Here is a 21,660-nt window from a genome sequence, read left to right on the forward strand (position 1 = left end):
TGTCATTATCCTGTACCCCCAGTGTCAGCGTCATTATCCTGTACCCCCAGTGTCAGTGTCATTATCCTGTACCCCCAGTGTCAGTGCCATTATCCTGTACCCCCAGTGTCAGTGTCATTATCCTGCACCCCGAGTGTCAGTGTCATTATCCTGTACCCCCAGTGTCAGTGTCATTATCCTGTACCCCGAGTGTCAGTGTCATTATCCTGTACCCCAGTGTCAGTGTCATTATCCTGTACCCCCAGTGTCAGTGTCATTATCCTGTACCCCCAGTGTCAGTGTCATTATCCTGTACCCCGATTGTCAGTGTCATTATCCTGTACCCCCAGTGTCAGTGTCATTATCCTGTACCCCAGTGTCAGAGTCATTATCCTGTACCCCCAGTGTCAGTGTCATTATCCTGTACCCCCAGTGTCAGAGTCATTATCCTGTACCCCCAGTGTCAGTGTCATTATCCTGTACCCCGAGTGTCAGCGTCATTATCCTGTACCCCCAGTGTCAGGGTCATTATCCTGTACCCCCAGTGTCAGGGTCATTATCCTGTACCCCCAGTGTCAGAGTCATTATCCTGTACCCCGAGTGTCAGGGTCATTATCCTGTACCCCAGTGTCAGTGTCATTATCCTGTACCCCCAGTGTCAGGGTCATTATCCTGTACCCCCAGTGTCAGTGTCATTATCCTGTACCCCGAGTGTCAGCGTCATTATCCTGTACCCCCAGTGTCAGGGTCATTATCCTGTACCCCCAGTGTCAGAGTCATTATCCTGTACCCCGAGTGTCAGTGTCATTATCCTGTACCCCGAGTGTCAGTGCCATTATCCTGTACCTCCAGTGTCAGTGTCATTATCCTGTACCCCCAGTGTCAGTGTCATTATCCTGTACCCCGAGTGTCAGTGTCATTATCCTGTACCCCCAGTGTCAGTGTCATTATCCTGTACCCCGAGTGTCAGGGTCATTATCCTGTACCCCCAGTGTCAGTGTCATTATCCTGTACCCCCAGTGTCAGTGTCATTATCCTGTACCCCGAGTGTCAGTGTCATTATCCTGTACCCCGAGTGTCATTATCCTGTACCCCAGTGTCAGTGTCATTATCCTGTACCCCCAGTGTCAGGGTCATTATCCTGTACCCCCAGTGTCAGTGTCATTATCCTGTACCCCCAGTGTCATTATCCTGTACCCCGAGTGTCATTATCCTGTACCCCGAGTGTCATTATCCTGTACCCCGAGTGTCAGTGTCATTATCCTGTACCCCGAGTGTCAGCGTCATTATCCTGTACCCCCAGTGTCAGGGTCATTATCCTGTACCCCCAGTGTCAGAGTCATTATCCTGTACCCCGAGTGTCATTATCCTGTACCCCAGTGTCAGTGTCATTATCCTGTACCCCAGTGTCAGTGTCATTATCCTGTACCCCGAGTGTCAGCGTCATTATCCTGTACCCCGAGTGTCAGTGTCATTATCCTGTACCCCCAGTGTCATTATCCTGTACCCCCAGTGTCAGCGTCATTATCCTGTACCCCCAGTGTCAGGGTCATTATCCTGTACCCCCAGTGTCAGAGTCATTATCCTGTACCCCGAGTGTCATTATCCTGTACCCCAGTGTCAGCGTCATTATCCTGTACCCCAGTGTCAGCGTCATTATCCTGTACCCCCAGTGTCAGTGTCATTATCCTGTACCCCGAGTGTCAGTGTTATTATCCTGTACCCCGAGTGTCATTATCCTGTACCCCGAGTGTCAGTGTCATCATCCTGTACCCCCAGTGTCAGTGTCATCATCCTGTACCCCCAGTGTCAGTGTCATTATCCTGTACCCCCGGTGTCAGTGTCATTATCCTGTACCCCCAGTGTCAGTGTCATTATCCTGTACCCCCAGTGTCAGTGTCATTATCCTGTACCCCCGGTGTCAGTGTCATTATCCTGTACCCCCAGTGTCAGTGTCATTATCCTGTACCCCCAGTGTCAGGGTCATTATCCTGTACCCCCAGTGTCAGTGTCATTATCCTGTACCCCCAGTGTCAGTGTCATTATCCTGTACCCCGAGTGTCAGTGTCATTATCCTGTACCCCCAGTGTCAGTGTCATTATCCTGTACCCCCAGTGTTAGTGTCATTATCCTGTACCCCCAGTGTCAGTGTCATTATCCTGTACCCCCAGTGTCAGTGTCATTATCCTGTACCCCCAGTGTCAGTGTCATTATCCTGTACCCCCAGTGTTATTATCCTGTACCCCGAGTGTCATTATCCTGTACCCCGAGTGTCAGTGTCATTATCCTGTACCCCGAGTGTCAGTGTCATTATCCTGTACCCCGAGTGTCAGTGTCATTATCCTGTACCCCCAGTGTCAGCGTCATTATCCTGTACCCCCAGTGTCAGTGTCATTATCCTGTACCCCGAGTGTCAGTGTCATTATCCTGTACCCCCAGTGTCAGGGTCATTATCCTGTACCCCCAGTGTCAGCGTCATTATCCTGTACCCCCAGTGTCAGTGTCATTATCCTGTACCCCGAGTGTCAGTGTCATTATCCTGTACCCCCAGTGTCAGCGTCATTATCCTGTACCCCCAGTGTCAGTGTCATTATCCTGTACCCCGAGTGTCAGTGTCATTATCCTGTACCCCCAGTGTCAGTGTCATTATCCTGTACCCCCAGTGTCAGTGTCATTATCCTGTACCCCGAGTATCAGTGTCATTATCCTGTACCCCCAGTGTCAGTGTCTTTATCCTGTACCCCCAGTGTCAGTGTCATTATCCGGTACCCCAGTGTCAGTGTCATTATCCTGTACCCCCAGTGTCAGTGTCATTATCCTGTACCCCGAGTGTCAGTGTCATTATCCTGTACCCCCAGTGTCAGGGTCATTATCCTGTACCCCCAGTGTCATTGTCATTATCCTGTACCCCCAGTGTCAGTGTCATTATCCTGTACCCCCAGTGTCAGCGTCATTATCCTGTACCCCGAGTGTTAGTGTCATTATCCTGTACCCCAGTGTCAGTGTCATTATCCTGTACCCCCAGTGTCAGTGTCATTATCCTGTACCCCCAGTGTCAGTGTCATTATCCTGTACCCCCAGTGTCAGCGTCATCATCCTGTACCCCAAGTGTCAGTGTCATTATCCTGTACCCCGAGTGTCAGTGTCATCATCCTGTACCCCGAGTGTCATTATCCTGTACCCCGAGTGTCATTATCCTGTACCCCGAGTGTCAGTGCCATTATCCTGTACCCGGAGTGTCAGTGTCATTATCCTGTACCCCGAGTGTCAGTGTCATTATCCTGTACCCCAGTGTCAGTGTCATTATCCTGTACCCCGAGTGTCAGTGTCATTATCCTGTACCCCGAGTGTCAGTGTCATTATCCTGTACCCCCAGTGTCAGTGTCATTATCCTGTACCCCCAGTGTCAGTGTCATTATCCTGTACCCCCAGTGTCAGTGTCATTATCCTGTACCCCCAGTGTCAGCGTCATTATCCTGTACCCCGAGTGTCAGTGTCATTATCCTGTACCCCCAGTGTCAGTGTCATTATCCTGTACCCCCAGTGTCAGTGTCATTATTCTGTACCCCCAGTGTCAGTGTCATTATCCTGTACCCCCAGTGTCAGTGTCATTATCCTGTACCCCGAGTGTCAGTGTCATTATCCTGTACCCCAGTGTCAGTGTCATTATCCTGTACCCCCACTGTCAGTGTCATTATCCTGTACCCCGAGTGTCAGTGCCATTATCCTGTACCCCCAGTGTCAGTGTCATTATCCTGTACCCCCAGTGTCAGTGTCATTATCCTGTACCCCCAGTGTCAGTGTCATTATCCTGTACCCCGAGTGTCAGTGTCATTATCCTGTACCCCCAGTGTCAGCGTCATTATCCTGTACCCCAAGTGTCAGTGTCATTATCCTGTACCCCCAGTGTCAGTGTCATTATCCTGTACCCCCAGTGTCAGTGTCATTATCCTGTACCCCCAGTGTCAGTGTCATTATCCTGTACCCCGAGTGTCAGTGTCATTATCCTGTACCCCCAGTGTCAGCGTCATTATCCTGTACCCCCAGTGTCAGTGTCATTATCCTGTACCCCCAGTGTGTGTCATTATCCTGTACCCCCAGTGTCAGTGTCATTATCCTGTACCCCAGTGTCAGAGTCATTATCCTGTACCCCCAGTGTCAGTGTCATTATCCTGTACCCCGAGTGTCAGTGTCATTATCCTGTACCCCCAGTGTCAGTGTCATTATCCTGTACCCCCAGTGTCATTATCCTGTACCCCCAGTGTCAGCGTCATTATCCTGTACCCCGAGTGTCAGTGTTATTATCCTGTACCCCCAGTGTCAGTGTCATTATCCTGTACCCCCAGTGTCAGTGTCATTATCCTGTACCCCGAGTGTCAGTGTCATTATCCTGTACCCCCAGTGTCAGTGTCATTATCCTGTACCCCCAGTGTCAGTGTCATTATCCTGTACCCCAAATATCAGTGTCATTATCCTGTACCCCCAGTGTCAGTGTCATTATCCTGTACCCCCAGTGTCAGCGTCATTATCCTGTACCCCGAGTGTCAGTGTTATTATCCTGTACCCCCAGTGTCAGTGTCATTATCCTGTACCCCCAGTGTCAGTGTCATTATCCTGTACCCCAGTGTCAGCGTCATTATCCTGTACCCCCAGTGTCAGTGTCATTATCCTGTACCCCCAGTGTCAGTGTCATTATCCTGTACCCCGAGTGTCAGTGTCATTATCCTGTACCCCCAGTGTCAGCGTCATTAACCTGTACCCCGAGTGTCAGTGTCATTATCCTGTACCCCGAGTGTCAGTGCCATTATCCTGTACCCCCAGTGTCAGTGTCATTATCCTGCACCCCGAGTGTCAGTGTCATTATCCTGTACCCCCAGTGTCAGCGTCATTATCCTGTACCCCCAGTGTCAGTGTCATTATCCTGTACCCCCAGTGTCAGTGCCATTATCCTGTACCCCCAGTGTCAGTGTCATTATCCTGCACCCCGAGTGTCAGTGTCATTATCCTGTACCCCCAGTGTCAGTGTCATTATCCTGTACCCCGAGTGTCAGTGTCATTATCCTGTACCCCAGTGTCAGTGTCATTATCCTGTACCCCCAGTGTCAGTGTCATTATCCTGTACCCCCAGTGTCAGTGTCATTATCCTGTACCCCGATTGTCAGTGTCATTATCCTGTACCCCCAGTGTCAGTGTCATTATCCTGTACCCCAGTGTCAGAGTCATTATCCTGTACCCCCAGTGTCAGTGTCATTATCCTGTACCCCCAGTGTCAGTGTCATTATCCTGTACCCCGATTGTCAGTGTCATTATCCTGTACCTCCAGTGTAAGTGTCATTATCCTGTACCCCAGTGTCAGTGTCATTATCCTGTACCCCGAGTGTCAGTGTCATTATCCTGTACCTCCAGTGTAAGTGTCATTATCCTGTACCCCAGTGTCAGTGTCATTATCCTGTACCCCCAGTGTCAGTGTCATTATCCTGTACCCCGAGTGTCAGTGTTATTATCCTGTACCCCCAGTGTCATTATCCTGTACCCCCAGTGTCAGTGTCATTATCCTGTACCCCCAGTGTCAGTGTCATTATCCTGTACCCCGAGTGTCAGCGTCATTATCCTGTACCCCCAGTGTCAGGGTCATTATCCTGTACCCCCAGTGTCAGAGTCATTATCCTGTACCCCGAGTGTCAGTGTCATTATCCTGTACCCCGAGTGTCAGTGCCATTATCCTGTACCTCCAGTGTCAGTGTCATTATCCTGTACCCCCAGTGTCAGTGTCATTATCCTGTACCCCGAGTGTCAGTGTCATTATCCTGTACCCCCAGTGTCAGTGTCATTATCCTGTACCCCGAGTGTCAGGGTCATTATCCTGTACCCCCAGTGTCAGTGTCATTATCCTGTACCCCCAGTGTCAGTGTCATTATCCTGTACCCCGAGTGTCAGTGTCATTATCCTGTACCCCGAGTGTCATTATCCTGTACCCCAGTGTCAGTGTCATTATCCTGTACCCCCAGTGTCAGGGTCATTATCCTGTACCCCCAGTGTCAGTGTCATTATCCTGTACCCCCAGTGTCATTATCCTGTACCCCGAGTGTCATTATCCTGTACCCCGAGTGTCATTATCCTGTACCCCGAGTGTCAGTGTCATTATCCTGTACCCCGAGTGTCAGCGTCATTATCCTGTACCCCCAGTGTCAGGGTCATTATCCTGTACCCCCAGTGTCAGAGTCATTATCCTGTACCCCGAGTGTCATTATCCTGTACCCCAGTGTCAGTGTCATTATCCTGTACCCCAGTGTCAGTGTCATTATCCTGTACCCCGAGTGTCAGCGTCATTATCCTGTACCCCCAGTGTCAGGGTCATTATCCTGTACCCCCAGTGTCAGAGTCATTATCCTGTACCCCGAGTGTCATTATCCTGTACCCCAGTGTCAGCGTCATTATCCTGTACCCCAGTGTCAGCGTCATTATCCTGTACCCCCAGTGTCAGTGTCATTATCCTGTACCCCGAGTGTCAGTGTTATTATCCTGTACCCCGAGTGTCATTATCCTGTACCCCGAGTGTCAGTGTCATCATCCTGTACCCCCAGTGTCAGTGTCATCATCCTGTACCCCCAGTGTCAGTGTCATTATCCTGTACCCCCGGTGTCAGTGTCATTATCCTGTACCCCCAGTGTCAGGGTCATTATCCTGTACCCCCAGTGTCAGTGTCATTATCCTGTACCCCCAGTGTCAGTGTCATTATCCTGTACCCCGAGTGTCAGTGTCATTATCCTGTACCCCCAGTGTCAGTGTCATTATCCTGTACCCCCAGTGTTAGTGTCATTATCCTGTACCCCCAGTGTCAGTGTCATTATCCTGTACCCCCAGTGTCAGTGTCATTATCCTGTACCCCGAGTGTCAGTGTCATTATCCTGTACCCCCAGTGTCAGTGTCATTATCCTGTACCCCCAGTGTTAGTGTCATTATCCTGTACCCCCAGTGTCAGTGTCATTATCCTGTACCCCCAGTGTCAGTGTCATTATCCTGTACCCCCAGTGTCAGTGTCATTATCCTGTACCCCCGGTGTCAGTGTCATTATCCTGTACCCCCAGTGTCAGTGTCATTATCCTGTACCCCGTGTGTCAGTGTCATTATCCTGTACCCCGAGTGTCAGTGTCATTATCCTGTACCCCCAGTGTCAGCGTCATTATCCTGTACCCCCAGTGTCAGTGTCATTATCCTGTACCCCGAGTGTCAGTGTCATTATCCTGTACCCCCAGTGTCAGGGTCATTATCCTGTACCCCCAGTGTCAGCGTCATTATCCTGTACCCCCAGTGTCAGTGTCATTATCCTGTACCCCGAGTGTCAGCGTCATTATCCTGTACCCCCAGTGTCAGCGTCATTATCCTGTACCCCCAGTGTCAGTGTCATTATCCTGTACCCCGAGTGTCAGTGTCATTATCCTGTACCCCCAGTGTCAGTGTCATTATCCTGTACCCCCAGTGTCAGTGTCATTATCCTGTACCCCCAGTGTCAGTGTCATTATCCTGTACCCCCAGTGTCAGTGTCATTATCCTGTACCCCGAGTATCAGTGTCATTATCCTGTACCCCCAGTGTCAGTGTCTTTATCCTGTACCCCCAGTGTCAGTGTCATTATCCTGTACCCCCAGTGTCAGTGTCATTATCCTGTACCCCTAGTGTCAGTGTCATTATCCTGTACCCCGAGTGTCAGTGTCATTATCCTGTACCCCCAGTGTCATTGTCATTATCCTGTACCCCCAATGTCAGTGTCATTATCCTGTACCCCCAGTGTCAGTGTCATTATCCTGTACCCCCAGTGTCAGAGTCATTATCCTGTACCCCCAGTGTCAGTGTCATTATCCTGTACCCCGAGTGTCAGTGTCATTATCCTGTACCCCCAGTGTCAGAGTCATTATCCTGTACCCCCAATGTCAGTGTCATTATCCTGTACCCCCAGTGTCAGTGTCATTATCCCGTACCCCCAGTGTCAGAGTCATTATCCTGTACCCCCAGTGTCAGTGTCATTATCCTGTACCCCGAGTGTCAGTGTCATTATCCTGTACCCCCAGTGTCAGAGTCATTATCCTGTACCCCCAATGTCAGTGTCATTATCCTGTACCCCCAGTGTCAGTGTCATTATCCTGTACCCCCAGTGTCAGAGTCATTATCCTGTACCCCCAGTGTCAGTGTCATTATCCCGTACCCCGAGTGTCAGTGTCATTATCCTGTACCCCCAGTGTCAGTGTCATTATCCCGTACCCCGAGTGTCAGTGTCATTATCCTGTACCCCGAGTGTCAGTGTCATTATCCTGTACCCCCAGTGTCAGCGTCATTATCCTGTACCCCCAGTGTCAGTGTCATTATCCTGTACCCCCAGTGTCAGTGTCATTATCCTGTACCCCGAGTGTCAGTGTCATTATCCTGTACCCCCAGTGCCATTATCCTGTACCCCCAGTGCCATTATCCTGTACCCCCAGTGTCAGTGTCATTATCCTGTACCCCCAGTGTCAGTGTCATTATCCTGTACCCCGAGTGTCAGTGACATTATCCTGTACCCGGAGTGTCAGTGTCATTATCCTGTACCCCAGTGTCAGTGTCATTATCCTGTACCCCAGTGTCAGTGTCATTATCCTGTACCCCCAGTGTCAGTGTCATTATCCTGTACCCCCAGTGTCAGTGTCATTATCCTGTACCCCCAGTGTCAGTGTCATTATCCTGTACCCCGAGTGTCAGTGTCATTATCCTGTACCCCCAGTGTCAGTGTCATTATCCTGTACCCCGAGTGTCAGTGTTATTATCCTGTACCCCAGTGTCAGTGTCATTATCCTGTACCCCCAGTGTCAGTGTCATTATCCTGTACCCCCAGTGTGTGTCATTATCCTGTACCCCCAGTGTCAGTGTCATTATCCTGTACCCCCAGTGTCAGTGTCATTATCCTGTACCCCCAGTGTCAGTGTCATTATCCTGTACCCCCAGTGTCAGTGTCATTATCCTGTACCCCCAGTGTGTGTCATTATCCTGTACCCCCAGTGTCAGTGTCATTATCCTGTACCCCCAGTGTCAGTGTCATTATCCTGTACCCCCAGTGTCAGTGTCATTATCCTGTACCCCGAGTGTCAGTGTCATTATCCTGTACCCCCAGTGTCAGTGTCATTATCCTGTACCCCAGTGTCAGAGTCATTATCCTGTACCCCCAGTGTCAGTGTCATTATCCTGTACCCCGAGTGTCAGTGTCATTATCCTGTACCCCGAGTGTCAGTGTCATTATCCTGTACCCCCAGTGTCAGTGTCATTATCCTGTACCCCCAGTGTCAGCGTCATTATCCTGTACCCCCAGTGTCAGCGTCATTATCCTGTACCCCGAGTGTCAGTGTTATTATCCTGTACCCCCAGTGTCAGTGTCATTATCCTGTACCCCCAGTGTCAGTGTCATTATCCTGTACCCCGAGTGTCAGTGTCATTATCCTGTACCCCCAGTGTCAGTGTCATTATCCTGTACCCCCAGTGTCAGCGTCATTATCCTGTACCCCCAGTGTCAGCGTCATTATCCTGTACCCCGAGTGTCAGTGTTATTATCCTGTACCCCCAGTGTCAGTGTCATTATCCTGTACCCCCAGTGTCAGTGTCATTATCCTGTACCCCCAGTGTCAGTGTCATTATCCTGTACCCCGAGTGTCAGTGTCATTATCCTGTACCCCGAGTGTCAGTGTTATTATCCTGTACCCCCAGTGTCAGTGTCATTATCCTGTACCCCCAGTGTCAGTGTCATTATCCTGTACCCCGAGTGTCAGTGCCATTATCCTGTACCCCGAGTGTCAGTGTCATTATCCTGTACCCCGAGTGTCAGCGTCATTATCCTGTACCCCCAGTGTCAGTGTCATTATCCTGTACCCCCAGTGTCAGTGTCATTATCCTGTACCCCCAGTGACAGTGTCATTATCCTGTACCCCGAGTGTCAGTGTCATTATCCTGTACCCCCAGTGTCAGTGTCATTATCCTGTACCCCCAGTGTCAGTGTCATTATCCTGTACCCCCAGTGTCAGTGTCATTATCCTGTACCCCCAGTGTCAGTGTCATTATCCTGTACCCCGAATGTCAGTGTCATTATCCTGTACCCGAGTGTCAGTGTCATTATCCTGTACCCCGAGTGTCAGCGTCATTATCCTGTACCCCCAGTGTCAGTGTCATTATCCTGTACCCCCAGTGTCAGTGTCATTATCCTGTACCCCCAGTGACAGTGTCATTATCCTGTACCCCGAGTGTCAGTGTCATTATCCTGTACCCCCAGTGTCAGTGTCATTATCCTGTACCCCCAGTGTCAGTGTCATTATCCTGTACCCCCAGTGTCAGTGTCATTATCCTGTACCCCGAGTGTCAGTGTCATTATCCTGTACCCCGAGTGTCAGTGTCATTATCCTGTACCCCCAGTGTCAGTGTCATTATCCTGTACCCCCAGTGTCAGTGTCATTATCCTGTACCCCCAGTGTCAGTGTCATTATCCTGTACCCCGAGTGTCAGTGTCATTATCCTGTACCCCCAGTGTCAGTGTCATTATCCTGTACCCCCAGTGTCAGTGTCATTATCCTGTACCCCCAGTGTCAGTGTCATTATCTTGTACCCCGAGTGTCAGTGTCATTATCCTGTACCCCCAGTGTCAGTGTCATTATCCTGTACCCCCAGTGTCAGTGTCATTATCCTGTACCCCCAGTGTCAGTGTCATTATCCTGTACCCCAGTGTCAGTGTCATTATCCTGTACCCCGAGTGTCAGTGTCATTATCCTGTACCCCCAGTGTCAGTGTCATTATCCTGTACCCCCAGTGTCAGTGTCATTATCCTGTACCCCGAGTGTCAGTGTCATTATCCTGTACCCCGAGTGTCAGTGCCATTATCCTGTACCCCGAGTGTCAGTGCCATTATCCTGTACCCCCAGTGTCAGTGTCATTATCCTGTACCCCCAGTGTCAGTGCCATTATCCTGTACCCCCAGTGTCAGTGTCATTATCCTGTACCCCCAGTGTCAGTGTCATTATCCTGCACCCCGAGTGTCAGTGTCATTATCCTGTACCCCAGTGTCAGTGTCATTATCCTGTACCCCAGTGTCAGTGTCATTATCCTGTACCCCGAGAGTCAGTGTCATTATCCTGTACCCCAAGTGTCAGTGTCATTATCCTGTACCCCCAGTGTCAGCGTCATTATCCTGTACCCCGAGTGTCAGTGTCATTATCCTGTACCCCCAGTGTCAGTGTCATTATCCTGTACCCCCAGTGTCAGTGTCATTATCCTGTACCCCCAGTGTCAGTGTCATTATCCTGTACCCCAGTGTCAGTGTCATTATCCTGTACCCCCAGTGTCAGTGTCATTATCCTGTACCCCCAGTGTCAGTGTCATTATCTTGTACCCCGAGTGTCAGTGTCATTATCCTGTACCCCCAGTGTCAGTGTCATTATCCTGTACCCCCAGTGTCAGTGTCATTATCCTGTACCCCCAGTGTCAGTGTCATTATCCTGTACCCCAGTGTCAGTGTCATTATCCTGCACCCCGAGTGTCAGTGTCATTATCCTGTACCCCAGTGTCAGTGTCATTATCCTGTACCCCCAGTGTCAGTGTCATTATCCTGTACCCCCAGTGTCAGTGTCATTATCCTGTACCCCCAGTGTAAGTGTCATTATCCTGTACCCCAGTGTCAGTGTCATTATCCTGTACCCCGAGTGTCAGTGTTATTATCCTGTACCCCCAGTGTCAGAGTCATTATCCTGTACCCCCAGTGTCAGCGTCATTATCCTGTACCCCGAGTGTCAGCGTCATTATCCTGTACCCCCAGTGTCAGGGTCATTATCCTGTACCCCCAGTGTCAGAGTCATTATCCTGTACCCCGAGTGTCAGCGTCATTATCCTGTACCCCCAGTGTCAGGGTCATTATCCTGTACCCCCAGTGTCAGAGTCATTATCCTGTACCCCGAGTGTCAGGGTCATTATCCTGTACCCCAGTGTCAGTGTCATTATCCTGTACCCCCAGTGTCAGGGTCATTATCCTGTACCCCCAGTGTCAGAGTCATTATCCTGTACCCCCAGTGACAGTGTCATTATCCTGTACCCCGAGTGTCAGTGTCATTATCCTGTACCCCCAGTGTCAGTGTCATTATCCTGTACCCCCAGTGTCAGTGTCATTATCCTGTACCCCCAGTGTCAGTGTCATTATCCTGTACCCCCAGTGTCAGTGTCATTATCCTGTACCCCCAGTGTCAGTGTCATTATCCTGTACCCCCAGTGTCAGTGTCATTATCCTGTACCCCGAGTGTCAGTGTCATTATCCTGTACCCCCAGTGTCAGTGTCATTATCCTGTACCCCCAGTGTCAGTGTCATTATCCTGTACCCCCAGTGTCAGTGTCATTATCCTGTACCCCGAGTGTCAGTGTCATTATCCTGTACCCCCAGTGTCAGTGTCATTATCCTGTACCCCGAGTGTCAGTGTCATTATCCTGTACCCCGAGTGTCAGTGTCATTATCCTGTACCCCCAGTGTCAGTGTCATTATCCTGTACCCCGAGTGTCAGTGTCATTATCCTGTACCCCAGTGTCAGTGTCATTATCCTGTACCCCCAGTGTCAGTGTCATTATCCTGTACCCCCAGTGTAAGTGTCATTATCCTGTACCCCAGTGTCAGTGTCATTATCCTGTACCCCGAGTGTCAGTGTTATTATCCTGTACCCCCAGTGTCAGAGTCATTATCCTGTACCCCCAGTGTCAGCGTCATTATCCTGTACCCCGAGTGTCAGCGTCATTATCCTGTACCCCCAGTGTCAGGGTCATTATCCTGTACCCCGAGTGTCAGCGTCATTATCCTGTACCCCCAGTGTCAGGGTCATTATCCTGTACCCCCAGTGTCAGGGTCATTATCCTGTACCCCGAGTGTCAGGGTCATTATCCTGTACCCCAGTGTCAGTGTCATTATCCTGTACCCCCAGTGTCAGGGTCATTATCCTGTACCCCCAGTGTCAGAGTCATTATCCTGTACCCCCAGTGTCAGTGTCATTATCCTGTACCCCGAGTGTCAGCGTCATTATCCTGTACCCCCAGTGTCAGGGTCATTATCCTGTACCCCCAGTGTCAGAGTCATTATCCTGTACCCCGAGTGTCAGTGTCATTATCCTGTACCCCGAGTGTCAGTGTCATTATCCTGTACCCCCAGTGTCAGTGTCATTATCCTGTACCCCGAGTGTCAGGGTCATTATCCTGTACCCCCAGTGTCAGTGTCATTATCCTGTACCCCCAGTGTCAGTGTCATTATCCTGTACCCCCAGTGTCAGTGTCATTATCCTGTACCCCCAGTGTCAGTGTCATTATCCTGTACCCCCAGTGTCAGTGTCATTATCCTGTACCCCGAGTGTCAGGGTCATTATCCTGTACCCCCAGTGTCAGTGTCATTATCCTGTACCCCCAGTGTCAGTGTCATTATCCTGTACCCCGAGTGTCAGTGTCATTATCCTGTACCCCCAGTGTCAGTGTCATTATCCTGTACCCCCAGTGTCAGTGTCATTATCCTGTACCCCCAGTGTCAGTGTCATTATCCTGTACCCCGAGTGTCAGGGTCATTATCCTGTACCCCCAGTGTCAGTGTCATTATCCTGTACCCCCAGTGTCAGTGTCATTATCCTGTACCCCGAGTGTCAGTGTCATTATCCTGTACCCCCAGTGTCAGTGTCATTATCCTGTACCCCTAGTGTCAGTGTCATTATCCTGTACCCCCAGTGTCTGTGTCATTATCCTGTACCCCCAGTGTCAGTGTCATTATCCTGTACCCCCAGTGTCAGTGTCATTATCCTGTACCCCCAGTGTCATTATCCTGTACCCCGAGTGTCATTATCCTGTACCCCGAGTGTCATTATCCTGTACCCCGAGTGTCAGTGTCATTATCCTGTACCCCGAGTGTCAGCGTCATTATCCTGTACCCCCAGTGTCAGGGTCATTATCCTGTACCCCCAGTGTCAGAGTCATTATCCTGTACCCCAGTGTCAGTGTCATTATCCTGTACCCCAGTGTCAGTGTCATTATCCTGTACCCCGAGTGTCAGCGTCATTATCCTGTACCCCCAGTGTCAGGGTCATTATCCTGTACCCCCAGTGTCAGAGTCATTATCCTGTACCCCGAGTGTCATTATCCTGTACCCCAGTGTCAGCGTCATTATCCTGTACCCCAGTGTCAGCGTCATTATCCTGTACCCCCAGTGTCAGTGTCATTATCCTGTACCCCGAGTGTCAGTGTTATTATCCTGTACCCCGAGTGTCATTATCCTGTACCCCGAGTGTCAGTGTCATTATCCTGTACCCCCAGTGTCAGTGTCATTATCCTGTACCCCCGGTGTCAGTGTCATTATCCTGTACCCCCAGTGTCAGTGTCATTATGCTGTACCCCCAGTGTCAGGGTCATTATCCTGTACCCCCAGTGTCAGTGTCATTATCCTGTACCCCCAGTGTCAGTGTCATTATCCTGTACCCCCAGTGTCAGCGTCATTATCCTGTACCCCGAGTGTCAGTGTTATTATCCTGTACCCCCAGTGTCAGTGTCATTATCCTGTACCCCCAGTGTCAGTGTCATTATCCTGTACCCCGATTGTCAGTGTCATTATCCTGTACCCCCAGTGTCAGTGTCATTATCCTGTACCCCAGTGTCAGAGTCATTATCCTGTACCCCCAGTGTCAGTGTCATTATCCTGTACCCCCAGTGTAAGTGTCATTATCCTGTACCCCAGTGTCAGTGTCATTATCCTGTACCCCGAGTGTCAGTGTTATTATCCTGTACCCCCAGTGTCAGAGTCATTATCCTGTACCCCCAGTGTCAGTGTCATTATCCTGTACCCCGAGTGTCAGCGTCATTATCCTGTACCCCCAGTGTCAGGGTCATTATCCTGTACCCCCAGTGTCAGAGTCATTATCCTGTACCCCGAGTGTCAGGGTCATTATCCTGTACCCCCAGTGTCAGGGTCATTATCCTGTACCCCCAGTGTCAGAGTCATTATCCTGTACCCCGAGTGTCAGGGTCATTATCCTGTACCCCAGTGTCAGTGTCATTATCCTGTACCCCCAGTGTCAGGGTCATTATCCTGTACCCCCAGTGTCAGAGTCATTATCCTGTACCCCCAGTGTCAGTGTCATTATCCTGTACCCCGAGTGTCAGCGTCATTATCCTGTACCCCCAGTGTCAGGGTCATTATCCTGTACCCCCAGTGTCAGAGTCATTATCCTGTACCCCGAGTGTCAGTGTCATTATCCTGTACCCCGAGTGTCAGTGCCATTATCCTGTACCTCCAGTGTCAGTGTCATTATCCTGTACCCCCAGTGTCAGTGTCATTATCCTGTACCCCGAGTGTCAGTGTCATTATCCTGTACCCCCAGTGTCAGTGTCATTATCCTGTACCCCGAGTGTCAGGGTCATTATCCTGTACCCCCAGTGTCAGTGTCATTATCCTGTACCCCCAGTGTCAGTGTCATTATCCTGTACCCCGAGTGTCAGTGTCATTATCCTGTACCCCCAGTGTCTGTGTCATTATCCTGTACCCCCAGTGTCAGTGTCATTATCCTGTACCCCCAGTGTCAGTGTCATTATCCTGTACCCCCAGTGTCATTATCCTGTACCCCGAGTGTCATTATCCTGTACCCCGAGTGTCATTATCCTGTACCCCGAGTGTCAGTGTCATTATCCTGTACCCCGAGTGTCAGCGTCATTATCCTGTACCCCCAGTGTCAGGGTCATTATCCTGTACCCCCAGTGTCAGAGTCATTATCCTGTACCCCGAGTGTCATTATCCTGTACCCCAGTGTCAGTGTCATTATCCTGTACCCCAGTGTCAGTGTCATTATCCTGTACCCCGAGTGTCAGCGTCATTATCCTGTACCCCCAGTGTCAGGGTCATTATCCTGTACCCCCAGTGTCAGAGTCATTATCCTGTACCCCGAGTGTCATTATCCTGTACCCCCAGTGTCAGTGTCATTATCCTGTACCCCGAGTGTCAGTGTCATCATCCTGTACCCCCAGTGTCAGTGTCATTATCCTGTACCCCCGGTGTCAGTGTCATTATCCTGTACCCCCAGTGTCAGTGTCATTATGCTGTACCCCCAGTGTCAGGGTCATTATCCTGTACCCCCAGTGTCAGTGTCATTATCCTGTACCCCCAGTGTCAGTGTCATTATCCTGTACCCCGAGTGTCAGTGTCATTATCCTGTACCCCCAGTGTCAGTGTCATTATCCTGTACCCCCAGTGTTAGTGTCATTATCCTGTACCCCCAGTGTCAGTGTCATTATCCTGTACCCCCAGTGTCAGTGTCATTATCCTGTACCCCCAGTGTCAGGGTCATTATCGTGTATCCCCAGTGTCAGTGTCATTATCCTGTACCCCCAGTGTCATTATCCTGTACCCCGAGTGTCATTATCCTGTACCCCGAGTGTCAGTGTCATTATCCTGTACCCCGAGTGTCAGTGTCATTATCCTGTACCCCGAGTGTCAGTGTCATTATCCTGTACCCCCAGTGTCAGTGTCATTATCCTGTACCCCCAGTGTCAGTGTCATTATCCTGTACCCCCAGTGTCAGGGTCATTATCCTGTATCCCCAGTGTCAGTGTCATTATCCTGTACCCCCAGTGTCATTATCCTGTACCCCGAGTGTCATTATCCTGTACCCCCAGTGTCAGTGTCATTATCCTGTACCCCGAGTGTCAGTGTCATTATCCTGTACCCCCAGTGTCAGGGTCATTATCCTGTACCCCCAGTGTCAGCGTCATTATCCTGTACCCCCAGTGTCAGTGTCATTATCCTGTACCCCGAGTGTCAGTGTCATTATCCTGTACCCCCAGTGTCAGCGTCATTATCCTGTACCCCCAGTGTCAGTGTCATTATCCTGTACCCCCAGTGTCAGTGTCATTATCCTGTACCCCGAGTGTCAGTGTTATTATCCTGTACCCCCAGTGTCATTATCCTGTACCCCGAGTGTCAGTGTCATCATCCTGTACCCCCAGTGTCAGTGTCATTATCCTGTACCCCCAGTGTCAGTGTCATTATCCTGTACCCCGAGTGTCAGTGTTATTATCCTGTACCCCCAGTGTCAGTGTCATCATCCTGTACCCCCAGTGTCAGTGTCATTATCCTGTACCCCGAGTGTCAGTGTCATTATCCTGTACCCCCAGTGTCAGTGTCATTATCCTGTACCCCCAGTGTCAGTGTCATTATCCTGTACCCCCAGTGTCAGTGTCATTATCCTGTACCCCCAGTGTCAGTGTCATTATCCTGTACCCCGAGTATCAGTGTCATTATCCTGTACCCCCAGTGTCAGTGTCTTTATCCTGTACCCCCAGTGTCAGTGTCATTATCCGGTACCCCAGTGTCAGTGTCATTATCCTGTACCCCCAGTGTCAGTGTCATTATCCTGTACCCCCAGTGTCAGTGTCATTATCCTGTACCCCCAGTGTCAGTGTCATTATCCTGTACCCCGAGTGTCAGTGTCATTATCCTGTACCCCGAGTGTCAGTGTCATTATCCTGTACCCCCAGTGTCAGTGTCATTATCCTGTACCCCCAGTGTCAGTGTCATTATCCTGTACCCCCAGTGTCAGTGTCATTATCCTGTACCCCGAGTGTCAGTGTCATTATCCTGTACCCCGAGTGTCAGTGTCATTATCCTGTACCCCCAGTGTCAGCGTCATTATCCTGTACCCCCAGTGTCAGTGTCATTATCCTGTACCCCGAGTGTCAGTGTCATTATCCTGTACCCCAGTGTCAGTGTCATTATCCTGTACCCCGAGTGTCAGTGTCATTATCCTGTACCCCCAGTGTCAGCGTCATTATCCTGTACCCCCAGTGTCAGTGTCATTATCCTGTACCCCGAGTGTCAGCGTCATTATCCTGTACTCCCAGTGTCAGTGTCATTATCCTGTACCCCAGTGTCAGTGCCATTATCCTGTACCCCCAGTGTCAGTGTCATCATCCTGTACCCCCAGTGTCAGTGTCGTTATCCTGTACCCCGAGTGTCAGTGTCATTATCCTGTACCCCGAGTGTCAGTGTCATTATCCTGTACCCCCAGTGCCATTATCCTGTACCCCCAGTGTCAGTGTCATTATCGTGTACCCCCAGTGTCAGTGTCATTATCCTGTACCCCCAGTGTCAGTGTCATTATCCTGTACCCCCAGTATCAGTGTCATTATCCTGTACCCCCAGTGTCAGTGTCATTATCCTGTACCCCCAGTGTCAGTGTCATTATCCTGTACCCCCAGTGTCAGTGTCATTATCCTGTACCCCCAGTATCAGTGTCATTATCCTGTACCCCCAGTGTCAGTGTCATTATCCTGTACCCCAGTGTCAGTGTCATTATCCTGTACCCCCAGTGTCAGTGTCATTATCCTGTACCCCCAGTGTCAGTGTCATTATCCTGTACCCCGAGTGTCAGTGTCATTATCCTGTACCCCCAGTGTCAGTGTCATTATCCTGTACCCCCAGTGTGTGTCATTATCCTGTACCCCCAGTGTCAGTGTCATTATCCTGTACCCCCAGTGTCAGTGTCATTATCCTGTACCCCCAGTGTCAGTGTCATTATCCTGTACCCCGAGTGTCAGTGACATTATCCTGTACCCGGAGTGTCAGTGTCATTATCCTGTACCCCCAGTGTCAGTGTCATTATCCTGTACCCCGAGTGTCAGTGTCATTATCCTGTACCCCGAGTGTCAGTGTCATTATCCTGTACCCCGAGTGTCAGGGTCATTATCCTGTACCCCCAGTGTCAGTGTCATTATCCTGTACCCCCAGTGTCAGTGTCATTATCCTGTACCCCGAGTGTCAGGGTCATTATCCTGTACCCCCAGTGTCAGTGTCATTATCCTGTACCCCCAGTGTCAGTGTCATTATCCTGTACCCCGAGTGTCAGGGTCATTATCCTGTACCCCCAGTGTCAGTGTCATTATCCTGTACCCCCAGTGTCAGTGTCATTATCCTGTACCCCGAGTGTCAGTGTCATTATCCTGTACCCCGAGTGTCATTATCCTGTACCCCGAGTGTCAGTGTCATTATCCTGTACCCCCAGTGTCAGGGTCATTATCCTGTACCCCCAGTGTCAGTGTCATTATCCTGTACCCCCAGTGTCATTATCCTGTACCCCGAGTGTCATTATCCTGTACCCCGAGTGTCATTATCCTGTACCCCGAGTGTCAGGGTCATTATCCTGTACCCCCAGTGTCAGTGTCATTATCCTGTACCCCCAGTGTCAGTGTCATTATCCTGTACCCCGAGTGTCAGTGTCATTATCCTGTACCCCGAGTGTCATTATCCTGTACCCCAGTGTCAGTGTCATTATCCTGTACCCCCAGTGTCAGGGTCATTATCCTGTACCCCCAGTGTCAGTGTCATTATCCTGTACCCCCAGTGTCATTATCCTGTACCCCGAGTGTCATTATCCTGTACCCCGAGTGTCATTATCCTGTACCCCGAGTGTCATTATCCTGTACCCCCAGTGTCAGCGTCATTATCCTGTACCCCGAGTGTCAGCGTCATTATCCTGTACCCCCAGTGTCAGGGTCATTATCCTGTACCCCCAGTGTCAGAGTCATTATCCTGTACCCCAGTGTCAGTGTCATTATCCTGTACCCCAGTGTCAGTGTCATTATCCTGTACCCCGAGTGTCAGCGTCATTATCCTGTACCCCCAGTGTCAGGGTCATTATCCTGTACCCCCAGTGTCAGAGTCATTATCCTGTACCCCGAGTGTCATTATCCTGTACCCCAGTGTCAGCGTCATTATCCTGTACCCCAGTGTCAGCGTCATTATCCTGTACCCCCAGTGTCAGTGTCATTATCCTGTACCCCGAGTGTCAGTGTTATTATCCTGTACCCCGAGTGTCATTATCCTGTACCCCGAGTGTCAGTGTCATCATCCTGTACCCCCAGTGTCACTGTCATCATCCTGTACCCCCAGTGTCAGTGTCATTATCCTGTACCCCCGGTGTCAGTGTCATTATCCTGTACCCCCAGTGTCAGTGCCATTATCCTGTACCCCCAGTGTCAGCGTCATTATCCTGTACCCCCAGTGTCAGTGTCATTATCCTGTACCCCGAGTGTCAGTGTCATTATCCTGTACCCCAGTGTCAGTGTCATTATCCTGTACCCCCAGTGTCAGTGTCATTATCCTGTACCCCCAGTGTCAGTGTCATTATCCTGTACCCCAAGTGTCAGTGTCATTATCCTGTATCCCCAGTGTCAGTGTCATTATCCTGTACCCCCAGTGTCAGTGTCATTATCCTATACCCCCAGTGTCAGTGTCATTATCCTGTACCCCCAGTGTCATTATCCTGTACCCCCAGTGTCAGTGTCATTATCCTGTACCCCCAGTGTCAGTGTCATTATCCTGTACCCCCAGTGTTAGTGTCATTATCCTGTACCCCCAGTGTCAGTGTCATTATCCTGTACCCCCAGTGTCAGTGTCATTATCCTGTACCCCCAGTGTCAGGGTCATTATCCTGTATCCCCAGTGTCAGTGTCATTATCCTGTACCCCCAGTGTCATTATCCTGTACCCCGAGTGTCATTATCCTGTACCCCGAGTGTCAGTGTCATTATCCTGTACCCCGAGTGTCAGTGTTATTATCCTGTACCCCGAGTGTCATTATCCTGTACCCCGAGTGTCAGTGTCATTATCCTGTACCCCCGGTGTCAGTGTCATTATCCTGTACCCCCAGTGTCAGTGTCATTATCCTGTACCCCCGGTGTCAGTGTCATTATCCTGTACCCCCAGTGTCAGTGTCATTATGCTGTACCCCCAGTGTCAGGGTCATTATCCTGTACCCCCAGTGTCAGTGTCATTATCCTGTACCCCCAGTGTCAGTGTCATTATCCTGTACCCCCAGTGTCAGCGTCATTATCCTGTACCCCGAGTGTCAGTGTTATTATCCTGTACCCCCAGTGTCAGTGTCATTATCCTGTACCCCCAGTGTCAGTGTCATTATCCTGTACCCCGATTGTCAGTGTCATTATCCTGTACCCCCAGTGTCAGTGTCATTATCCTGTACCCCAGTGTCAGAGTCATTTTCCTGTACCCCCAGTGTCAGTGTCATTATCCTGTACCCCCAGTGTAAGTGTCATTATCCTGTACCCCAGTGTCAGTGTCATTATCCTGTACCCCGAGTGTCAGTGTTATTATCCTGTACCCCCAGTGTCAGAGTCATTATCCTGTACCCCCAGTGTCAGTGTCATTATCCTGTACCCCGAGTGTCAGCGTCATTATCCTGTACCCCCAGTGTCAGGGTCATTATCCTGTACCCCCAGTGTCAGAGTCATTATCCTGTACCCCGAGTGTCAGGGTCATTATCCTGTACCCCCAGTGTCAGGGTCATTATCCTGTACCCCCAGTGTCAGAGTCATTATCCTGTACCCCGAGTGTCAGGGTCATTATCCTGTACCCCAGTGTCAGTGTCATTATCCTGTACCCCCAGTGTCAGGGTCATTATCCTGTACCCCCAGTGTCAGAGTCATTATCCTGTACCCCCAGTGTCAGTGTCATTATCCTGTACCCCGAGTGTCAGCGTCATTATCCTGTACCCCCAGTGTCAGGGTCATTATCCTGTACCCCCAGTGTCAGAGTCATTATCCTGTACCCCGAGTGTCAGTGTCATTATCCTGTACCCCGAGTGTCAGTGCCATTATCCTGTACC

At 50.4% G+C, this 21,660-nt stretch overlaps 1 protein-coding gene across 3 annotated transcripts in view; it reads left to right on the forward strand.

The window, feature by feature from the left end:
* Positions 1-21,660, forward strand: part of LOC143817901 (apovitellenin-1-like) — a 165,630-nt gene that overhangs the window by 138,382 nt on the left and 5,588 nt on the right. The gene's annotated exons all lie outside the window — the stretch shown is intronic.

This window comes from Ranitomeya variabilis, chromosome 3 (genome assembly GCF_051348905.1).
Source record: "Ranitomeya variabilis isolate aRanVar5 chromosome 3, aRanVar5.hap1, whole genome shotgun sequence".
In the NCBI taxonomy this organism is placed as follows: Eukaryota; Metazoa; Chordata; class Amphibia; order Anura; family Dendrobatidae; genus Ranitomeya; species Ranitomeya variabilis.